Source organism: Anser brachyrhynchus (assembly GCF_964034855.1).
Source record: "Anser brachyrhynchus genome assembly, chromosome: 8".
Classification (NCBI taxonomy): Eukaryota; Metazoa; Chordata; class Aves; order Anseriformes; family Anatidae; genus Anser; species Anser brachyrhynchus.
In genome coordinates, this window is record NC_137702.1 from 11,654,386 (window position 1) to 11,676,552 (window position 22,167).

Below are 22,167 nucleotides of genomic sequence, written 5' to 3' on the forward strand. Positions count from 1 at the left end.
GCAGGGACGTTGCGTTTTATGCGCGTGGGGAAAGAAAACACATTCTTAACACTCTGGCAATAATAACAAACTCCCCGAAAGATTTAAATTAGTTAGTTCCCTGAATTAAATGTCCCATCTGCTTCCCCTCCTTCCCCAGGCCTCTTCTCACCGCCCACTGGTGCGCATGCACTGGGTTTGCTGGTTTTTGGGGATGCTGCCCAATTCCAGCGGACTGCCCAAGGGCAGCTGGCGGCTGCGGGAGCCGGAGGCCGGGGCTGGGTGCACGTTCACTTTAAACCCGGGGCACTGAAGCGTTTGAGAGAAAGAAAAACAAGTGTTAAGAATTCTAGCAACTTTGCAAACAATCGTAAGGGGAAGCGAAGTGGATCTGGGGCTTGGCGACCTTGGCAATGGCTTTCTGAATAGTGCTCGCAAAGCTAAAGTAAATTCTGATTTCAGGCTGGCTTCATCTTATACTCATGGGGCTCGCTCTGTCTCTCCCCACCCTCTCTCCCTCTTTTTTTCTGTCTTTAAAGAGAATCCTTCACTTATACTAAAGAATGGCCTGGCAGCCTCAGCTGAACATCACTTCTCCCTCGTTAGAGAGGAAATATTACTTGTAAATATTTTCAAACATGATGTTTTGTTGACTCCTTTTCTGTAACTCATCCTAATCATTAGCTTACATTTTAGACATTTGTAACTAAAATGCAGTCATTTACATTTACTCTTCCTGTAGTGAAATAACTTATTTTAAAATTAAAAAAAAAAAAGTGGGGGAGCCACGGCTCTCCTTTCTGGTTGCATGTCCTGCCAGCCTGATTACACAATCTGTTACAATTATGCCGAGCTCTGCAGACCTTCAGGGAGCCATGTTATACAGTAGAATGACTGCTAATTGCTATGGGTAAAACCTTGAGCCCATCGAAGTCAATAGCAAAATTTCTACTAATTTCATAGAGAGAATTTCTAAGACTATCTTCAGAATGATAAGCATCAATATTATTTAATGTACTAACTCGACTGAGAGGAAAACCAAATCTATCATCAATATTATATAGAGGCTAATAAACTCCATTTCTTGAATACTCAAGTTACCTGAAAATTTTAAATCTTTAGGTCATCAGTATTAAAAATACAGAACGCCTTAATTTAAACTGACTGAGCTATTTCCTTCACATAACACAATTTGTTATGCCTCTGCAAAATTTTATGACGGAAAGCTGTATGACATGTCTGTGGGGTTTTTATGCCAAGGCAAAATGCAAAATGGCAGGATAGATCTGCTGAGAGGCTTAAAAATGTCATCTGGGCTAAGACTTGAGATCCAGAAGAATTTGTGTAAGGAAATTGCGAGCAACCGAAAGAGGGTGAACGAGACGTAAGATGCATTCCAGTCGTGGCGTGATGGATGGCTCCGCATGTTGGGGATGCTGGGAACGGTGGCTGCTGCCTGGCTGCCCGGATCCCACCTCCACAGGGAGCCGTGGCCCATCTCCACGTCCTCCAGCATCTCCCAGCTCTGCATTTGCCATTCTGACTGCTACAGACCCTCGTGTTTCTAGTTTAGAGCACAGCCTTTGAGGTGTCCAGCCTCCTGCTTGGCTCCATTTCTGATCCCTTTCACAGCCATGCCCATCTGCCTCGACCCTGCTGTTTATCTCCCGTAGGGACAACACTTGGATGCCTATCTATGTCTAAATTCGCCCTCCCCTGAATCCATTTCCAGAACTGACTGATGAATTTACTAAACTAGATACACAATTTTTTAATATGATAGGGAGAATTTTAGAGAGGAATTGGAAATCAGACCCACGGTCTGAAGTGGGAGAAAGCTCTCGCCAGCACTGACTCATTTGCATCTTTTTCTCAATTTCATATTTATTTCAAATTATCATTTCAGCTTGGGTTGAGCAGTATTTTTCAATGCTGGAAGATAACCGCAAGCCAAACAAATTTAAGAATCAGTACAGAAGAACCCAAAATCCTGACTAATCTTCATCATTTTTTAAAAGGAGAATCAGTCAGGATGAGACTAGAAAGCCATGCCTAACATAATTAATTTTTAAAACCTTTTTTTTTTTGTAAGTGTATTTGGAATGAAAACAATCCTAGCGGTAATATTGCTCTATTACTAGAAATGAGGAAATTGTGAAAGCATAATTTTTTATAAATCGTCATCCTCCGTCTTCAGAGGAAAAGATAGATGACATTGTCGTGTTAAATGATGGTGAGACATAATTAACTCTCGCTGATCATGGAAGGCATTGCATAGCACCATTTTTAAATCTGTAGCTTAGATAGTTTGCATCCGAGAATTTCGTAGGAGCCAGCCAGGAAATTATCCAGATGATTGCTGTTGATTTTCAAGAAGTTTGGGAACTAAGAAAAGTTCATGGATCTGTTTCAAAACTGACACTGTTTGAGTATTTAAGAAGATACACAATGGTAGTTGTCCACACCCTGACAACTAGCCACAGCAAAAGAATGAAGTGGGTAAAGCAGCACTTTGGTAAAGAATTAAAACTGGAAAATACAACTCATTCCCACTGAGCTTATGGAAAATTCCAACTAATTTGATATATTTCTTGAATAGCCAACAAGTTCAATTAAAAAAAGCAATAGTCTATTAATACCATCTACAGTATGGCTTCTAATTGACTAATGCCAAACATTCTCCTTAGCAAATTAGAAACATACATATAAACATGGTAAAGATTAAGTGAATTGGATGGTGGTTCCTCGACAGTTTTGACAGAGGTTTGGCAGCGTAATGGTAAACGAGGATTACTCACAAGAGATGTGACTAGAGAGCCCTAAGGGATCAGTTCCTGGCCAGGCACAGGTCAAAAGTTTTAACAGTGACGAAGAAGAAAGTATAAATTGTTAATCGTTACGTCTCTAGATGACACAAAAATTGTGGAAATACTGGAATGCAGAAAGCCCTGATACTAGAGGAAAGAAGACAGCCTGCACCAAAGGCTGTGTTGGCAAAGTGCCTTCTTCACAGTATGCCCTAAAATAGCATTTGCATTCTCTATCAAAGGCTAAGAATATACTAGAAACCATAAGCTTACACTTAATACTTTTTATAATATGTATGTAGAATGTTATACAGCTTATAGAAATCTGAGAACGTGTGTTCAGTCACTCGGGCCAGGGAGGCATTAGCTGGAGCTGCAACACAATGGCACTTCTCAGCTTCTAAAAGAAAATTTGCAACCACAAGATTGTGCTTCATAGCCACAAATGTGCCTATCCTTCATGAATTTGTCTAATCCCACTCTAAGCCCGTTTATGCTCTGCAGTATTTTGTGGCACAATTTTTAAAGTATATATATTTATGTATATTATATATATTGTGCAGAAAAGTATTTCCTATTGTTGGTTTTACACCTGTAACCCATTTCAGCTGGGAGCTTGCCAGTTCCTATAGTGGGAAATAGTGTATAGTTTATCTTTGATTACATTCCTTATATCAATTCTGATTTTACAGACTTCTACTGTATCTCCTCAGCGCTGTCTTTAACAGAGTACATAATCCTAATCTTTCCTTGCACGGCTGTTCCATGAGTTACTGCCCTCACAGACCCCAAGAAGGTTATGGAGGGTTGTGCTAAAATCAGAGAACAACAGTAGGTGCCTTCCTGGCCTCTTCTCCCTGCTGCCATCAGTCACAACCCAGGGTTTTTCTAAGCCAGAAAAGGTAAATTTGTTTTCAGTTTTTGAATTTTGTTTGATTAACCTGCTCAGTCACTTCTTGAACCCTGTCACCTTTCAGGGTGCTCAGGATCCTCTGGCAGCAAGTTCCTCGGCTCGTTTGCTTCTCACCTAAAGGAGTATCTTCTCCACTTGGTGTTGAACTTCCATCTGGTTACTTTGCTCATGGCCCCAGCTTCTTGTGTTGAAAGAGGCAACTGGCAGTAAATCCCGATTTGTCTTTTCAAGACTGCTCAGGATTTTATAAACCTCCAGCACAGCTGTGTCAGTCCAGGTTAGGCGTCCTAAGCTTTTCAGTTGTTGCTGTATGCCTGAGCACTTGTGCTCCTTGGTGCTCTGCTCCGCTCTTTTCCAGTTCTTCTTTCTGCTTTTCCAGACAGGAGACCAGAACTGCACCCAGCACACATGGCACATGGGTTTTATGGTGACCTCATGCTGTTTTCTGTTTTGGTCTGTGTTCCTCCCACAACCATTCTCCTTGCTTTTCTGATCTCTGCTGAACACGGGCATGACATTTCCAGACGTTTCTCTGTGATAACCTTGAGATCTTTTCTCTGTGTGGTAACAGTCAACTCAGAGACCAACACGTGTCTGAAATTAGATTTGTGTATTCCCATTACATCCCTTTGCAGATATCTACATTGATTTTAATGACATTTTATTGTCCAGTCATTCTGAATTGTAAAATCCTTCTAATCTCTTCACGGTGAGTTCTTGTCCTTTAGCCTCGAATAATACTATCAACAAATTTTGTCACTTCACTGTTCACCCTCTTTCTTTTCCAGATTTCTGGTGACTACACTGATAGTGCCAGCTTTCATACCTCTTCTAATACATTGACATGATCTTTAAGTAAGGAGGGAAGGCAAATGAAGAAAAGCGAAGGAACTAGTACAGGCTGCAGTATTCAAGACATGGCTGAGGGTGGATTAAGAGGGCAAAGTTTCTCAATAATTCTCGGTACTAGATTCACTTCATAGACCAATGCTGAGTGGTGAGGTACTTTTTCCAGGGAACCTTCTGCAGCGAGTCCACAAACCCTTTCCTGGTGGTAGCATCTCACTCAGAGTCCATGATTTTATGTGTAGAGTTCAGGTTATTTTTCCCCCTGTGTATTATCTTGCAGCTACAAACACTGAATTTCATTTGCCATTTTAAGATTCGCTCGCTTGGTATTATGCGATCACCCTCCTCTCTTTGCAATCAGCTTTAGTTGTGTTTAGCTTCATTTCAGTCACTTGAATGATTTCGTATCATCTTCAGACTGTGTCATCTCACTACTCACCCTGTGCTTCCAGATTTTTGTAAAGATGTCTTGAGAAACCTGTGCACCCGTGATGGAGCTAGGGAACCCAGCAAATGGTATTTGCCAGCCTGCTGAGGGTAAGTGGGTGGTGAGGGAGGAAAGCGAGTGCTTGTGCTGCCAGTTTCCTGCTCTGGGGAAGAAGGTCCCTCCAACTGGCACAGACCAGCACTGCGCCTGCCAGGAGCCGCGGCTGTTACCCCACAGCCACCCTTCCTGGCGTCACAGGTGATAAACAGCAAGGAGTCATTTACTCAGCAATCCAGACTGCTGTGTATAACACAAGAGCAGGCAAACAATATCTGTTTTAGTATGAGCAATAGTAAACTCATTTATCTGAAAGCAAAGAAGGATGGCTGCAAACGGGGAACGAGGACTTTGGAAGCAGCCTCTCTGAGAAGAACTCGCGGGTCTTGGCGGAGGTTCGCCTGCACAGGAGCTGCCAGCCTGGATCGGGGCCACAAGAGCTGGAGAAACTCAGGGTGTAGAAATGGAGAACCCAAATGCTGGCCTCTGTGCTTGGCTCTAGTGCAGCTGTTTTATTATTATACATAATAAAATGTGTTTAGATATGTGATATAAAGTTTTATTTATTATTTTCAAGCCCATATTATGTAAAGCTTTATTATTTCCTTTGATGGGATTATTTCTCTTGATCACATTTCCAAGCCACTGGATGGTGGGCTCATCTACAGCTCAGCTGTTGCCTCAGCTCAGAAGTTACTTGAGATTGGTGTGGATGGGGGGAAGTGGGATGCCGGCGGGCTGAGCAACAAGCACCAGTGAGCTACAGCCTGCTGAGCTGTATGGAGTTTCCAGCAGGTTGCCACAGGGCTAATACTTAGGCAGAGTATTAATTAACATCTATAGTAATGATCTGCAATGGAGTATTAATAGCACACTGTGAATGCAGCTCATCCCAAAGCTCAGGGTGTTGTAAGCGCCAGTGAGGAGAGAGAAATAATACAAAAGGGCTGCGAACCTCAGCAAAATGGGCAGGAAATACCGCAGTAAGTACACCCTGGAAGGACAAGTATTATTTCAGGAGGAGTCATTCAGACCATGGGCAAATGGAGTCCTGTGTTTCATCTGTCCCTGTCTGGAATCTCAAAATGAGCGCGTTCGGCTTGGTCAGGAGCTCGCGTGTCAAGGGTGCATCTCATCAGGGTCCCTGCTGGAGGCCTCTGAGCCTTGCAAGGAGAGGGTGGCACTGACGAGAGGCAAAGGCAGCTGTGGGGACCCAGGCTGCCATCAGTGCCATGAGCACACCCCATCTGCACAGTAACTCATAGTAAAGCATCCATGCTCCTGTCCCAAGGGTCTCGTTGGGTGAAGTAGCCCAGAGCAAGGCAGCTGCATTAACCCCAAAGCCTTGAGAAGAGCCTGTGAAACCTGGGAGGCCCAGCATGGGAGGCTACTTGGTTTGGGTGACGTGAGAGGATATAAACAGAAATTCTGGGCTGAAATCAAAGGGAAGATACTTTAATGGATAATACTGATGCATTCCTCATGGTGATACTGCTACAATGAGGGACACATCCCCAGCACCAACAGTGGAAAGGAGAGCATACGTTTGGGAGCACCACGCAGGGAATCGCGTCCAGAAGGGAAGAGTCAGGTTGGTCACCAGAGACCTTTAAATTGGGGCTGTGCCTGCAAGCTCCCCACAGCTCCTTCCCCGGGTGTCCCCTGGGGTCAGCCTAGGGTTGTCTCAGGCTCCGAAGATCCTCCACGGCTGCAGATGTTGCCTTCTGAACTGCCTCTTCACCACTGTGTGGCAGCACCAGATACTGCATTTGTCCTTGAGGACACACTAGCCGGAACACGCTCTGGTTTTATGGACGGGGATGGTGGGACCCAAACCTCCAGGGAGCTGCTGTGGCCTGGCCGTGGGAACGGCTGGCAACGTGGCCAGGTCGCAGCACCGGCTGTTGTTCAACTTTTGGCTCAAAAGTTGGTGAGCCGGAGCTCCAAACTTCGCTCTGACTTCCATCCGCCAGCAGTCAGCAGCGTGTGAGGAGCGGGCCGGCAGCAGCATGACGCAGGCGGCTCCTCGCGGCCTGGAGCCCAGCACCCTGCTGCCAGCGCTGGCTGCTGGGGGCTTCTTGCACCCAGCCTCCTCCTCCCCGCCCCGGCTGCAGGCTGCACGCGGGTCCTTTTGCTGAGGCCATCTTCCGAGGCTCCAGATGAATTCCCTTCCTTCATTTATATTGTTACCTTGAAGGTATTTATAGACCGAGACCGCATCTCCTCTGACTCTCAACATTGCTAATTTATAAAACGTTGGTTCCTTCAGTCTTTCATCAGCATGTGCTTTAATCCTGGTCTCATTCCTATGGCATACCTCTGTTCCTCCAAAGCCTCGAGGGATATTTTTTGTATTTTACCCACAGACACGCACAGCACCGTGCTGCCCACCCCTCTGCCGCCCCGACCCTTCTCCTCCGAGGAGGCAGGAGGGAAGAGCCCCGAGCCAGAGGCCTCTGTCCCCATGTCTGGGGCACGGCTGGCACCCCAGGCAGGTGGGGACAGAGGGGGGGTAAGGGACGGGGAGGGGGAACACACCAGCAGCACCGCCAGCAGCCACACAACCAGCACTCTTCCCAGCTCTTGCTGCTGAATGGCGTCAGCTCTGCTCAGAGCTGTTAAACTGCAAGATTATGTGGTATTAGCTTGGCTCTCACCTGTTAGCCTCCATCTCACTGCTTTCCAGATATCTGAGCTATTTCTTTTCTCTCTCTGAGGTCACAGGCTGCTGTGTCTTGCTGCATTCAGCCCATGGCTGAAATATTTCCAGGCTGCTTTGGATGCGTCCCAGTCTGTGCCGGGTGCCCGCTGGTGACGCTGGTATGAACGGTGTTAATTCTTTCTCCGTTTAATGAAACCTTAAATGCAGGTGCCAGTCCTGTCTCCTGTGGTAATCTCACTAAAATTGTTCCCAATTTTGAAGTTCCATTTTTCTGGCTACTATCTGAGTCTGTGACTCATCAACCAATTCCTAGCCCACACCAAATTCTGTGTAACTATAGAGTTTTCATCCAGTTGTTAAGAAAACTTTGTTATAACACAACAACAAGAACTCCTCCAAGGGGACCAGCCACGCAGGCAGCTGAGAAGCTGGCTGCACACCGGGGACAGCCTTCTCAGGAAGGGGAGAGGTTTTGTTTTAACAGCTGGAGGTGGGGTGGCTCAGAGAAAGTTCATCCACACCTGTACAGGACGCAGAGTAACCCTTTGGGTTGCCTAGAGCGTGCAGTTGGGTGCCTTGCAGTCACTGATTACAAAGCAGCCCTCATTACTGCAGAAATCCCAAAAATGCAAGCTGCTTGCAAGGTTCAAGGTGCATCCTGCATTGTCTTCCTAATTATCAAATTTTTGTGCGCTCCACTTACAAGCTCTTTGGGATGCATCCCTGGTGTGAGCTGTGAGCAGGAAGGAGCTGGGCAAAGGGAAGCTTCCCCATCCTCACTAAAGTTTATGCTGCTTTACAGTGCTATATAAACCTCTCTCAGCTTTTGCTCCTCAGATCACAGCAGCTCTCTCACATCTTGTTTTGGGAAGGGAACAAGGAAGAGCTGGGGAGCGCTATGTATCTGCTTCCCAGAGAGGGAACGAGAGTCACAGCAGCTCAGCGGGGTACCTGAGAATGGAGGTTATTGAAATTCTTATTTCCAGGGGAGTGCACTTAAAAAGGATTTGGGTTATTTCCCCATTCCCCACTTGCACCAAGCTGCCTTCTTATTTTGGAAAATAAAGGGTCCATGTGCAAAAGCAAAGGTGGAGTGCAGACATAACCTGCTCCTGACACACTGGAAGATCTGAAGCATATTTGTGTATGCAGGAAAAAAGCGCCTGCTGCAAGCAGGCTTCCTGATCCCTGAGCTCCCCGCAGCTGTGTGGAGCCCTGGGCAGAGGCTGCCAGCTCAGTGAGACAGTAACAAGGAGAAGCAGGGAAGGAGGAGACCAGGGATGAGAAAAAAAATCAGTTTGAAACTTGCCTGCCAGAGCTGCGGGGAGGTGGGCGGCAGACTCCTGCTCCATCTTCTCAATCTTTCCTGTAATGGGATGCACATTTGGCCTTTCCCAGGCCCCAGATAACTCTCATGATGAAGGGAAGATTATTTTTCAAGATGGTCTTCAGAGATTTCTTTTTAAATTCTCCAGCGTGCTGTGTCTGGACCTGCAGATTTACAGTATGTGGGTTGAGTTTTGTCAGATACTCTTTTACCATCTCCGTGTTTATCCTTTGCTCTTGGCCTCTCCAGCTGCTCTCTCATAAATCCTCTGCTTCCTGCACAAGAATCCCCAATTTCTTCATTATCATTACTGAAACTAAGCTAGAATAGATATCTCCAGCCCAAGCCACCCTGGAGTCGGCCCAGCTCAGCCTTCAGTTGCTGCAGGACTCGAATTTATTCCCCAATTCCTCTGCCCTTCTGTTCCTGTTTTTAAATAAAAATATTAATGCACAAACACTGCGGCGTGACTAGAGCAAAGCTGTCCCCATAGAGGATGTTTAAAATGCACAATTCAAGCATATACTGTGTATTACAGGTATGCATCGCTTTGTCACCTGCTCACCTTCATGTGGATCTGGCGTGTTTGTATTTTTGGCAGATTAAATGAATAGGTCACGGTTCTGCCCACGTTTATGGGCTGTTTTCTTATTTCTCGTATCTTAGCTCTCTCCTGTAATTCTGATGCAGGTTTTTCTTTGATTTCTAACCATGCGTTCCTTGTCTGCCATGTATACCAGTGGGCTACCTGCGAGTTGCCACGCTCGGGGCCCAGCCGCTCTCAGCGCGGCACTCCCCCAGGGTGTCCCATGGTCACAGCCCACAAGCGACAGCAGGGCCTGACGGCCGCTTGCAGCCGAGCAGGAACGGACCGAGGAGCTGGCACTGACCTGCGGGCCCCGGATCGCACGGTGGAGGTGTGTGGGTGAAGGTCTGGCCACCTCCATGCCAGCGCTGGGTGCTTGGGCTGTCTTCCTGCCTTCATTCTTTTCTGCTGGTCGCTGCGGGCTTGGTTCTGCGAGGTGCTGAGCAGCAGGACAGAGCCACGGCAGAGCGCTTGGCCTACAACTCCAGCACAGGAGTGTCAGGACCCCAGCAGTGTTTCAGACACTTGCACACGTGTTTTGCTGTGGGAAACACAGTGCCTAGCACCTCCCGAAGTCGAGTCTTTTAAGGGAACCCCTCTGTGCAGCCTGCTCACCTGTGGAGTGTGGGAGACCAGGTTCAGGTGCTGACAGAAGCAGCTGCAGGTGACTGTGGTTACAGAGGGACCAGCCCGAGCACCCCGTGCTCCCACCCAGCCTGGAGCAGGGCTGCTCCCCAAGGACACCCCGCAGTGCTTTCTCTCTTGGCTTAAGCAGCTGCAGATTTCCTAAGGAAGGAATACTCCACCGCCTGCTTTAATCCCTGTTGCTGCGGTGCAGGCGACAGGACAGGGCTTGTGCTAGGCAGGCTCTGCAAAGCCAGCTGTGGATGTGCCAGACCCTTGGTATTTTGCATTTGGCTGTGCCGAGCTCTCCCAGCGCCGGCCGACATCCCAGCCCCGCTGGCAGCGTCCCCCAGCGCGCTGGCAGCGTCCCCGTCACCGCGGCTCTGCCCTCGGCGCTCGCTCATCTGCCTGCGCGATGCCAGGCAATTTCGGACTGCAGCGCTGCTCTCCTGAGGAAACGCCGGCCATAGATTTCGGAATGGATATTGCCAAACAGTATATTGTTTTCATAAATCTCTGTAGATCTGCTTTATATCCTGGAGGCTAGACATTCTAATTATTGCTTCTATTTTATCTAAATTGGCAACAAAGCCGTCTTAGCTCAGCTCGGAGCCGGTACAGGTAATTCTGCTAGACCAAATTTTGACCTTTTAAAGTTCATTCTGAAGTGCCTGCCGCACTCGCTGCAGCTCTTGCCTGGGTCTCCCGTTCTGCTTTCCCGGAGCCATTGCCCAATTTAAAACAGCAGTCACCATAGTTTCAATACATCGTACCTTAAAGACATAGGCAATTACTGTGTGAAATATCTCAGGAGCAGGACTAATATCAAAGGGCATTCTCATCCCCTTAAAACACCCAAACAGCATATTAAAGATCTTGTTGAAGTTAGATTTAAGCTCGTCTCTTCACAGTTTATTCGCTGAAGAAAATGCCCTTCATTTCACAGTGATTTTTCTTCCTTTTCCTGAGAACGCGCCTGTCATGCGGGGCTTTCACAGAGCAGTGCTCACGTGTTGCAGCTGCATTTAAATAATGTAAACCAAAGCATCTCCCTCCTTAAGCTGGCTTTTCAATGACAGACACAGAATTAGCTCCATCTGAAATTCCTTATCCTTTCAATAACTCCCAGATTTTCTGTATTATGCTACATTTTTACTGTACCCTGTAGAAGTGGGATTTTTTTCCTGCGGAGAGTTCATCAAAGTAACCCATTGTTTGAGTTCAGTGCCGTGTTCCCTTTCCAGCCAGCCCCAGCCCAACCAGATACCTGAGAACCCCCCCAGGCTGGGTCTGTTACAGGGAATGCTTTGCCTACTTGGCAGCCGATTTATTTATTTATTTTTAATGTAAATGACAACCTTTAAAGGAAAGTGGAACTCAACTGTGGCAAAGAGCGTGGAATGGCACCGGGTGAATATCTCCCTACATGTCATCCCTTGGCATTTGCAGTAAAAATGTTTCTAATTTCACAATTAGGAGAGGTTCTCAAGTGGTGCATCTGGATATAATTGTTGGGAATGTATTACCTGGTGTTTGTTTAAAGACAAACGGTGTTGTGTGTTATTATTCTTTTTTATATCCTAAATGTGAAGCAGTGTTTGCTATAGGCTCCTGATTAATTCCTTCAGCTGTAGCACCATGCGTTCCCTTGGAGTGGTGATTTTGGAGATGTTTTTTGCCTTTTCCCAGCCCCAGGCGACCGCTTGATGCTTCCCCTCCAGTGCAGGAGGCAGCCCCTTGCCCAAACGCCCATCGCCCGCTGCTCACATCCCACTAGGTTTTGGAGAAAGACATTAAAACACGTTGCAACTGCCTTCTTCAGCGCCTGAAGGCAAGTAACCCCACACACGTGTAGTTCCGGGTGGGTTGAGGAGTGGGTTTTAGGCAGTATTGCTGACTTCTAGTGGATGCACACACATTTCTCAGTTTTTGCCCTTGGAAGCTTCACTGCTCATTTGAGCATGTTTGCCCCCCTAGAAGGGTTCACCCCACTGATATGCAGGGCACGGGCAGCCCTCCCTGCCCTCTCTGCAGAAGGCACCGTGGCATGGGTGTGTGCCCACAGAGACAATTATTTTCTGCTTCATTTGTGGTATGTTTGACTAAATACGTAATGATTCTCGCCTTGCGCCTTCAACAAAACTTAGCAAATAGGGATTTCCACCTGTCAGAAAATGTCTTATTTCTACTTGCTTTTCCCCGTCTTTCAGCATTTTGTGCTCGGAACGACGCAGTGTAAGTAGCTGCTTGTCCTGCGGCGGGGGATTCGGAGCCTGCGCGCACCTGCAGCTGCTCGGCCGCCCCTCTGCCCAGGGCGAGCTGCAGCCCGGGGGCCCCTGGCCGAGGCACAGGTCGTGGCAGCTCCTCCTGGCGCTCCGTAACTCATTTACCTAATGATATTCCACACACAAGCCTGTCTGTTATTAATGAGTCACTAAGTTTTCAAAAACCCTGCGTTTGAGCTTTAAGGTTTAAGCCCATCACGTGTGCATCCACTGATCTGCATTGCAATTAATGATGAATAGAAATGAGCTCAGCTTCTAAACTTGTTCAGCTCTTTTTTTTTTTTCCTGCTGCTGTGGAACCTCACACGCCCTGAGATGGGCGCCAGGTCCTCGTCCCCACGTGAAAGCTCTTCATGGCTGCCACGGTGGCTCTTGCACCGGGGGACGTAGACCCAGGACCTGCAGAACCAGGAGCAATGGTAAATATCTGCAACTGCTCCTCGCTCCCCATCTCTTTTGGTGACATTCTCATGATTCCCAGGCACGAGGGGGCATTTGGATCAGCCCTGGCTTTGCTCCAGGGCACCCTTCCCCTCAGACGACCTCGTTCCTTTGCTGTCATCTCCAGAACACTTCTCGCTTCTCCCCTCGGCACGCCTGCACGGGGGCGGCTGGCACGCCGCTCCTCCCCGCGGTGCCCCTGCCGCGGTGCCTCCGCGCGGTTTCCCGACGGTATTTCCGTGGCACAGCATCCCACCAGGCCCCTGCTCTGCCAGCCACATCACAACTGCCGTCACGCACGAGAACCTCTCCTTCCTCCTGCTTATTCCCTCGCTTTCAGAGTCAGCTCTGACATACTCTGCTTATTCCCTCTCTAATTCTTCCTCAAAGTTTCCTCTTCTCATCACAGACTCATTTCCCTGCCTGCGCAGACCCAGAAACCCTTGTGCAGAGCCCAGTTGTGGTGAGCCACCTCCTTCAGGCTGCCCGGGCCTTCCTCTCACCCACGGCTGCCTTGAGCAGGTCCTGGACCTCCCTAGTGAAGCACTTCCCAAAAAGAAGCAGCAGCACCACCCCAGTGACGTGCCCCCACTGAGGCTCTAGCTGGCACCCAAACAGGAGACAAATAAAAAAAATCAAAAATCCCAGTCTTGTCCCCATTTTGCTTGGTTCCAATGAAAGCTTTTCCTCAACTTGTTTCAGATTTCAAAACTTGAGCCTGAGGTCTTTCCACCCACCCTCTCTCTCTTTTGCCCATCCACATTTTGTCCATCTAATCGTTCACGGATTTTCCTTTTGCTCCCCTCATTTGCTTCTTTGAAAAAAATAAACCAAGAAAAAAAAACTACTGTTTTTCTTATTCTGACATTCCAGATCACCAGAATTAGTACTTCTTTTTTTCCCTCTTGTCACTTTTCCAAAGTTGAGGAAGTTTGGCCCCATTCCAGATCGAAAGGGAAAAGTCAGAAGGCAGCCCCCACCCACCAGCCGTCTGCTCCGCTCCGGAGCAGGAACAAGTCACGGGAAGAGATGGGAGACGAGGCAGGGAAATAACACACCAAACTTCCAAACTTTTTCATTTCAGCAAAACAGATATACTTTCTTATTAATAAATTAAAAGAAAATGCACAAGGAGGAAACACTGCTTTTGATCCAGGGCATTTTTTCACACAAATGCTTGGTGAGACGTGTCCAGAGGATGCCGTGCGGGCTGGGTGCCCCGCTGCCCAGCACCCTGGCAGGGAAATTGGGTGTCACACTGTCACAGCCCCCAGCCTGGTAGGGGCAGGAGTCACTTAACTTCCCTGCAGCGCAGAGGTGGAAATGCCATGAACATCTCGAGGCCAGCATGGGCAGTCCTGGTGTCCCCAGGGGTGGCAGAAGCACCCCTGGGTGCAAAGGGGTCACCTGCGCCTCTTGTGCACACCAGAACTATGGGGCCTCTCCCAGAAACTGGATTACATGTTTCCCATACATGAATTTGCTGTGAAATCAATAAGCGTGCTGCCTCCTGTAGTCAGTTCTTCCAGCATCTCCTGCTAGGATCTTCCGTATTGTTTCCAAGCTGAGTTTTTCCAACTTCTGCTTCAGCTTTCAGATCTTGTTGTGCACTTCTCTGCAAGACTGAGGCTGCTGAACTGTCAAGAACTGTTCTCGCTGAGATCAGGGCATCCCTCAGTCTTCTCTCCCGCAAGCTGAGCTGTTTGTGCACCCCCAGTCTTGTACTGGAGCTTGTTTTCTGATACCCGGACTGCATGCATGGCCTTCCTTTGCAGAATTTCTGTGTCCTCCTTAATTCTGGACACCCGAGCTGGAAATAACATCCATAGCAATGCTTTCAGCAGTAAAGTGAATAGAGGCAAGATTGCTCCCCTACTTTTCTTTGATATTCTCCCATTATATATTCCAGGAAGGTGTCGGCTGCTTTTCAGCGCGCTGTTGAAACGAGCTCGTGTAGAGGCAGGTACCTGCAATCATTCCTGAGACTTCTGTGTCGCGGCTTTCCAAGCCCCATCCTGGAGATGAGGGCAGCATGCCTCCCTCCCAGGTGCCTTGCCTTGCACGCAGCTGTATTAAAATGCATTTAGTTGGATTACAGCCATTTCACCAGGCAATTTAGAAGATACTAGAGCTGCAGCCTGGCCTGCTCGTTATTAACACCCCTGCCAGTCTCTGCGTCACCTGCAGACCTTACAGCCCCTTCGCAACCACCACAGCCCCTCCTGCTCGCGGTGACCACCCGACAGAAGCACACGAAGCGTTACTGCAGGAGGAGGTTCCCCCAGGGACCCCAGCACCAAAACCCTGAAATCCCTCAGTAACCTCCGCACCATGAGGTCTGGGTGAGACAGATGTGAGTCCTTCTAGTGTGTGCCCTGATAGTGTGGGTTTTTTAATTCAATTGGCACGTGATAATAAGCAAAATGTTCTGAGGAAATCCAAGTTTGCTCTCTTGGTACACGTCCCTTTATGAGCCAGACCTATAATTCTGTCCAAAAAGAGACCCCCACAAAAACGCATAAATAGCAGGGTTGAAACTCAAGTCCCTGGGCTGTGCCTTTAAATTTTTCTAAATACTGGAACTACACTGACATTTCACCAATCTTTTAGAATTTGCCCACTTTTCTAAGATCTCTTAAACCAAAGCATTGGCTTGAGCTAGTTCCTTCTAGACTCTTGAGCATCAGCTGTCCGGATGATCTGCAAATGCTGAATTCGAGGAGATCATGCCTCACATCCCCCATTGTTACAGATGGCAGGATTTATATTCCATCCACAGTATCATCTGGAGATGAATATATCCTCCTGCTTCATTCCAAATACAGAACAGAAATATCTACTAAACATTTCTGCCTTTCTGCACCAGTCACCATCTGGCAGGAGCAGGCAAGGAGCCGTGCTGAGCGCCAAGCTCGAGTGCTCCCGCGAGGACGCTCGTGCCGTCCCCACCGCCCGCACACGCGTGGGGCACGGCGTGGCGCCTTGCCCGGGGCTCTCCCCGCTCCTCTGCCCTCTGCAGTAAGCAGGGGCAGACCCCCGGCCCCAGCCCCCTGCCCCAAGGGCAAGCTTGCAGCCTGGCAGTAGCACCGATTCCTGATTCAACCCCGGGCCAAAGGCCCCATTACCATGTAAATCACTGCGTGAGGGGGACCGGAGGGCAGGGAGAGGGGAGCTGCCTGGTGGGGGAGGCTGAGATAAGGGTGTTCTGATTGAAATTCAGAAATCTTCTTTTCTTCTTTCTCTGGCTACTCAAAGAACAGATTAAAGCCAAACAGTCTCGCATGAAACCTGCTGGGGGAAAATACTGCGAGAAACACCCAAACAGTGACTTAAATATGTTTGCAGTGCGAGTCACCTCTTATATCTCTCCAAGGGGCTGCCTTGCTGGAGTCCCCAGCACCAGGGCGCCGAGCGGCACCCGCTGCCATCGCACAGGCAGGCACCAGCTGGGCTGCCCACTGGCAGAAAGGGCACACAGTGCAGCTGGCCGCAGCCCCGGGCTGCTGCGAGAGCCCAGCAGAGGGAACCCAGCCTTTTCCCTTTTCCTTCTTTTCTTTCGGTGTTCTTTATTTATATTTTATTACATATGGCAAAGCCAGGAGGAGAGAGGGTGAAGAGTGAAGGAAAAAAAAAAGGGGGGGGGGGGGGCAAAAGGGAAAAAAAGGCACAAAGCCTGCAGGGGAGAAGGGAGGCGTTCCTGTGAAGGTGTGCCATCCTCAGACGCGGGACGCGGTATTCCCTGCTCCGATGTCTGCGGTGCTGCTTTGCAGAGCGGGGCATGGGCTTAGTGCCAGCGCACAGTCTGCTTCTCGCAGTGCTTGCTGCAAAGGGTGGGGGTCGGCCCGGCTGCGCCCCCCTCAGCAGCACCGACCCCATCAATAATGGATGGCTGTGGAGCCAGGCAGCGCACCGCCAGAGCAGCGCGGACATCTGACACCCCCAGCAGTCCCCTCCAGCACAGGGCTGCTGCCCGGAGAAGCTGCTCATGAAGGTCACTTCTGTGTCCTGTCCCCAGTGTCTGGGCTGTGACATGGCGCGTTGGCACCCACCAACACCCAGTACATGGCCAATGCCAACTGGTGCAGGAGGCACCGTGCCTCGGGGGGTCCCTCTGAAGAGGCCACCCTGCTGTCCCTGTGCACCGAGGTCAAAGTGAGCAAAAGTTCACTTGGAAACACAGAGGAATGCAATTTGTCCACCAGACTTCGCCCATCAGCAATGAGAATCCATTTTAAGCTCCGTTTGATTTTAAAGAGCTGGAGTCTGCCTCCACCAGGCACTCCCGAGGGGGTACAAACGCACCCTTCCCAAAGCTGGCGGTGCCCCTGCGCTGCCCTGCACCCCCGGCCCCTCCAGCCCTGCGGGGACGTCTGCCAGCCGTTTCTCTGATGTATTACAAATGCAGTGGCTGCTCCCCAGTGTTGGGGGCTCCTGTCTCTCCCCGAGCTCTCCCAGCATTGGGCTGAAGCTCTGTGGCGGGGACGGTGCCACTTTGTGTTCGCCACAGACCTTGCCATAGCGGTGCCAGCGATGCTCAGCCCCCCAGGCTGGGGGCACGGCTCCTGCTGTGGCTTTGCTGTGCATACTCTGCCGAAGCGTGTTTGTTTTTTTTTTTTTCCTTTCAGCATCCTTAAATCCCTCTCCTGTTTGCCTTTTCGAGCATCGCTAGCGCTTCAGCGAGGAACCCGCAGGGACTCGGAGGTCTCGTATCTGAATGGAAATGTAAAGCCTTGCAGCGCATGGAAACGCCGGGGTTATTTTTTCGCCGCGTGTGGCATTTTGCTGCATCTCCCCCGCCCTGCCACCACCCATGTTGTGACCCGGCTGTGTCCCAGAGCCACTCCGTGGGGGCTCCAGGGGACTCCAGGCACCGAGGGGACGCCGGGGGGACGCGGGGGCGGGCGCTCCCCCCGCACGGGGTTGCCATATCAACAGGTTCCCCGGCGGAGACCCTCGCTGCGGATGCAGCATTTTCGGAAGGCGTGGGAGCCCTGATGTGAGCCTGCCTGACTGGCACCAAGCCCCCAGGCTGCTGCGGGCTCCCCCCCAGCCCCACGTCCCCCTCGGGTGCCGTCGCCACCTGGGTGGGCTGTGGGATGCTGAGCCCATGGCTGGTGCCCCTAGCATCCACATCAGGAGGGCAGCAGGGTGCTGCCTGTCCTGATTTCGGGGTGGGGAGAGGCGTTTGGATCCAGCTGCCCCTTGAACGCTCACACGGTTGCACTGCGGGGTCTTGTCTGAGCAGGAGGCTGGGGGAGCGAGGGGCGGTCACCCCAATCCGCCCAGGGCATGGGGTGCCCCAGGAGCCACCCAGGATGCTGGGGAGAGAGAGGGAAAGGAGGAGAATGTGTATGTGGGGTTAACAGAGACCTGGGAGAGCTGCAGGATGGCGAGGGGAGGCCACGTCCCCAGCCGAGGGCAGGGGCCCCGCAGTTGACTCAGGCTGCGTCGGAGGGGAGGAATTTGCTCGTGAGGCACTTGAGGCTTCAGATAGTTGGGATGCCTGGGCCGAGGAGGGTGTTTGCATTCCCTCCCTTATCTGCTGCCCCGTGGGGCCCCTTCAGCCGCAGGGCAGGTTCCGGGGGTGGGGGAGCGGGGATCCAGGCGCCAGCGCTGTGGTGCGGCCCCGCACCCACGTCGGTGGCCGCAGACGCCTGTGGGGCCAGGTGCGGCGCCAGGGATGGGGCCAGGGACAAGGCCCCCCAGCCACCCAGCAGCCCCATCCCTGCTCCCCACCCCTGCCCCTTGTTACCCCAGGAATGCCCTGAAGGTCTGCATTCACCCCATGGGGAGCCCTGGGGCCACCCCTGCAGCATCACCCCCCGGGGACCACGGCCCAGGTGCTGCTGCCTCCTGCGCCCCGGGCTCCCCACGGGTACACTGAGCGGCACGGGGCCTGCGGAGAGCCTGCCGGCCCCGCTGCTGCCCTGCGCTGGGATGACAACTGCCCGTTGATTCCTCCTCTGCTTTCTGGCTCTCCGTGAGCCTTTGATCCGTGGCAATACTTTGCCTCTCGCTCCACGACAACTTAATTTCTATAGTAACCTCCTGTGCTGGAGCTTGTCGAAAGGCCTTTTGAAAATCTGAATAAACTATGTCGAGTGGTTTTTCTTCTACCCACTCTTTACTGGAGTATTAGAAGAACTCTAATACAACAAATGAGGCTGGATGCTCCTGTGCGGAAGCTGTGCTGGCTGATGCCGAGCACGTTGCAGTCTTCCAGCCGCTCTGCTTGCCCCGACCAACCCACAAATTCGGCACGGCCACCCCTGCACAGCCCCTTGCTCCTGAGCCCCCTGGTTCAGGACAGCACCAGCCCCATCCTGGGCCAGCAGAGAGAGGGGGCTGCAGCTAACTGCTCCGTCTCGTTGCAAAAGTTTAATTAATCCACGGAAATTTCCTATCTGCAAATAACTCAGACCTTATGAAATTCCAATAAAACAATTTATCACAGCTGGCAATTTGATGCTGCCAGCAAAGCTCTTGGACGCTCAGGGAGTAATTGATAGCCTAATATAATTTTAAATTAGGGTTTGTGTTATTAATTTCAGACCTCGGAAAACACCCCTTTGTTTGGAGTGACCCCCCCCCGTCTCCTGCTGCCTGTCCCACCGGTGCTGCCCGCGGAGGCTGGGGTCCCCCCGTGTCCCTGTGCAGGGCTGTGACACTGACCCCTTGCTTTTGGGATGGCCGGGTGGGGCCCAGAGCCCTGATCCCAGGCCCCATCCCACAGTTTCTGCTTGTGCCGGGAGCGGCTGAGCACCTGCTCTGAGTAATTTCAATATACGCATCCCTCACCTTCGGGCGGCGGTGGGATCCCTCACCCCAGCCCGTCCCTGCTGAGTAACATCACATCGCCGCGTGTTGCTAAACACCACCGCAGCCCGCTCCGGGGCGGCTGCTTTTCGGAGGTGGGAGAAGGAAAACGATCCCTGTACTTACGTGGTCCTAACTCCACAATGCGCGCTAAACCTTGCAAAAGATGCCGAGAAGATGAATGCGTGATGACAGCTGCGGTGACAGGCGCGGTCCCCCCGCTACAGCACTCACCGGTGATTCACAACGCGAGCGGCGCGGAGAGGAGCCCACGGCGGGGTGAGTCACGGGGAGCCCCCGCCCCGGGCAGGGCCACGGCCACGCAGAGCCCCCTGCCCCACCGCCGAGGGCTGGGGACAGCGGGGACGGTGGCACAGGAGGGGCTGGGAGGCGAACGGAGAGGCTGGCGAGATGCGAGGCGCGAGCAGGTTTGATGTGGTTCATTAGTTAATGGGCGCGCCGGGGCTTTGAAAGTGCAAAGCGCTGAACAGGTGCAAAGGAATTCGTGTTTTAAATTAGTTATCTATTTTTTTTCCCCTCTTTTTCTAAGTCAATGCCACGAGGAGCAGCCGTGCGTGTCCGGCCATGAGCAGCCTGGCTGCGCTGGCGCTCGGTGGGGCCTCCAGAAATACCATTGGGACCACGCACGGCAGGTGGCACCGCAGGGCCGCTGCACCCCGGGATGTCCCCAGCCCAGCCACATCCCCTCACCCCAGCAGGACACCAGGGTGCAGCTGCTTGGCCCATTCCTGGGGACCATCGGGAGCGCGCCAGCCACGTAATTGAGCCGGGGAGCTATTACCATGTTAAAAATCTGGACACGATGCCGTAATGAGATTTGCAATTTGTCCCAGGCAGGCAGGCTGCAGCGTGCTTTCCCCATTAGGGGCCGCGTGCTGTTCGCAATCACATTAGTGGGGCTGGGATTTAGCAGCAGGAAATCAAAGTGCTCCCTGCAGACCCCAGTCAATAGCTGGGCAGCTGAGGGACCCGGGGAGCCGCTCGTCCACCCGCGGCTGCAGGGGGGCCGGGATGTGCTGTGCCCCCCCGCTGCCATCTCCCCGCGGGCACTGGGCCCCCCAGGGATGCTGGCCAGGACCCGGCCATGCTCTGCGCCGAAGCCCCAAAAGCTCCAGGTCGCAGGGAGCTCCCCCCGGCCGCCTGGCCTCATTCACTTTTTTTTTTCTTTTTTCCTTGGGATCTATCAGTTAAACAGATTTTAATCTACGCAGTCTGGAGCTATTGATACCGTGCCGCGCTAATTTGTTAGCAGGCTGTCAAGTAGCTGAAACTAAATGCCAAATATTAAATGAAGCTGGTGTGGTGTGAAAGGGGCCATCGCTGAGACCCTGCTTCCCCTGGAGCCAGGGACCACTTGCGGGTCTCTCCCGCACGCCCTGGCCACGTCCCATGGCCCTGGCTGCTGCTGCTCTTGGGATGTGCGTCAGCAGCAGGGGGGCACCCACAGGACCCCCCGGCCCCACAGGTTTGGGAGAGCAGGGGCTGCCTTCACACGCTCCCTGATCTCTCCCCTCTCTGCCCCACGGCAGGGCTCTGTCCCCGCACCCCCAGCCCGCTGGCTGCCCCCTTTGCCCCCCGCACGGCTGCACCCTCGGCCTCACGGCACGGCGGAGGCGGCCGTGCAGGTGCGGGGGGCACCGCTCCCCGAGCACCGCGCCGAGGCGATTATTTATTCGGTGAGTTATGACTTTGTTTTCCCCTGTGTAAATATCTGGGAAGCGCAGCTAATGTTCTGTGCACAGCCGAGGCAATTACAGCCCTTATCAGAGCGCTGCCACCCCCCCCCCGGCCCCCTCAATGCAAATCGGCCCCGGCTCCCCCCACGCCCTGGGTGCAGGGAGAAACCCCCGTGGAACCAGCCCTACGAAGCCAGCCCCGAGCCGCTCTGGCTCCCCGGCCCTGCTCCGGCCCCCACGTCGGCCAGAGGTGCTGGGGTGACCTGCGGGCTGTGCGCGGGCTGCCCCCGCCAGCTGGGCGCTGGGTTCCCTGCCAGCTGTGCTGGGGGCCGCGGGTGCTGAGGGGTGAGCTTCCCGTTGCGCGTGGGGAGCCTCCAGCTGCTCGGGGACGGGATGGGGCTCCAGCCGTGCAGGGCTGGCCCCCCAGCTGTGCTTGCGAGGGGCGCTCCAGCTGTGCTGGGACGGCTCGAGCTGCCCCCAAGGAGCCCCACGGCCCGGCACAGACGGGTACAATCCCAGACCGCCCTCCTGCAGAGCAGAGCGGGGCTGCTGCTCCCACCCCAGGGCTGCTCGTTAGCCCTAACGAGGCGGGGAGCCAGGCAGCGGGGGCACCCGGCCCGCCGCAGCCCGTGCCCGGCAGTGGAGACTGCGCGGCAGCCGAGCCTCCCGGCCCCGGCCCCTGGACGACAGGCAGCCC

General features: G+C 52.1%; 1 long non-coding RNA gene across 2 annotated transcripts; it reads right to left on the bottom strand.

Annotated features, from left to right (window-relative positions):
- Window positions 1-5,089: 5,089 nt before the first annotated feature.
- On the bottom strand, window positions 5,090-11,513 carry LOC308198664. Of its 2 annotated transcripts, XR_013954095.1 has the most exons (3): window positions 9,912-11,495; window positions 9,004-9,185; window positions 5,090-8,645 (listed from the first exon to the last, which is right to left on the bottom strand). It is a non-coding gene; the product is annotated as an uncharacterized lncRNA (long non-coding RNA). The 2 variants fall into 2 exon arrangements; XR_013954094.1 differs by having other exon boundaries at window positions 5,090-9,185; window positions 9,912-11,513.
- Between the last annotated feature and the right edge of the window lie 10,654 nt (window positions 11,514-22,167).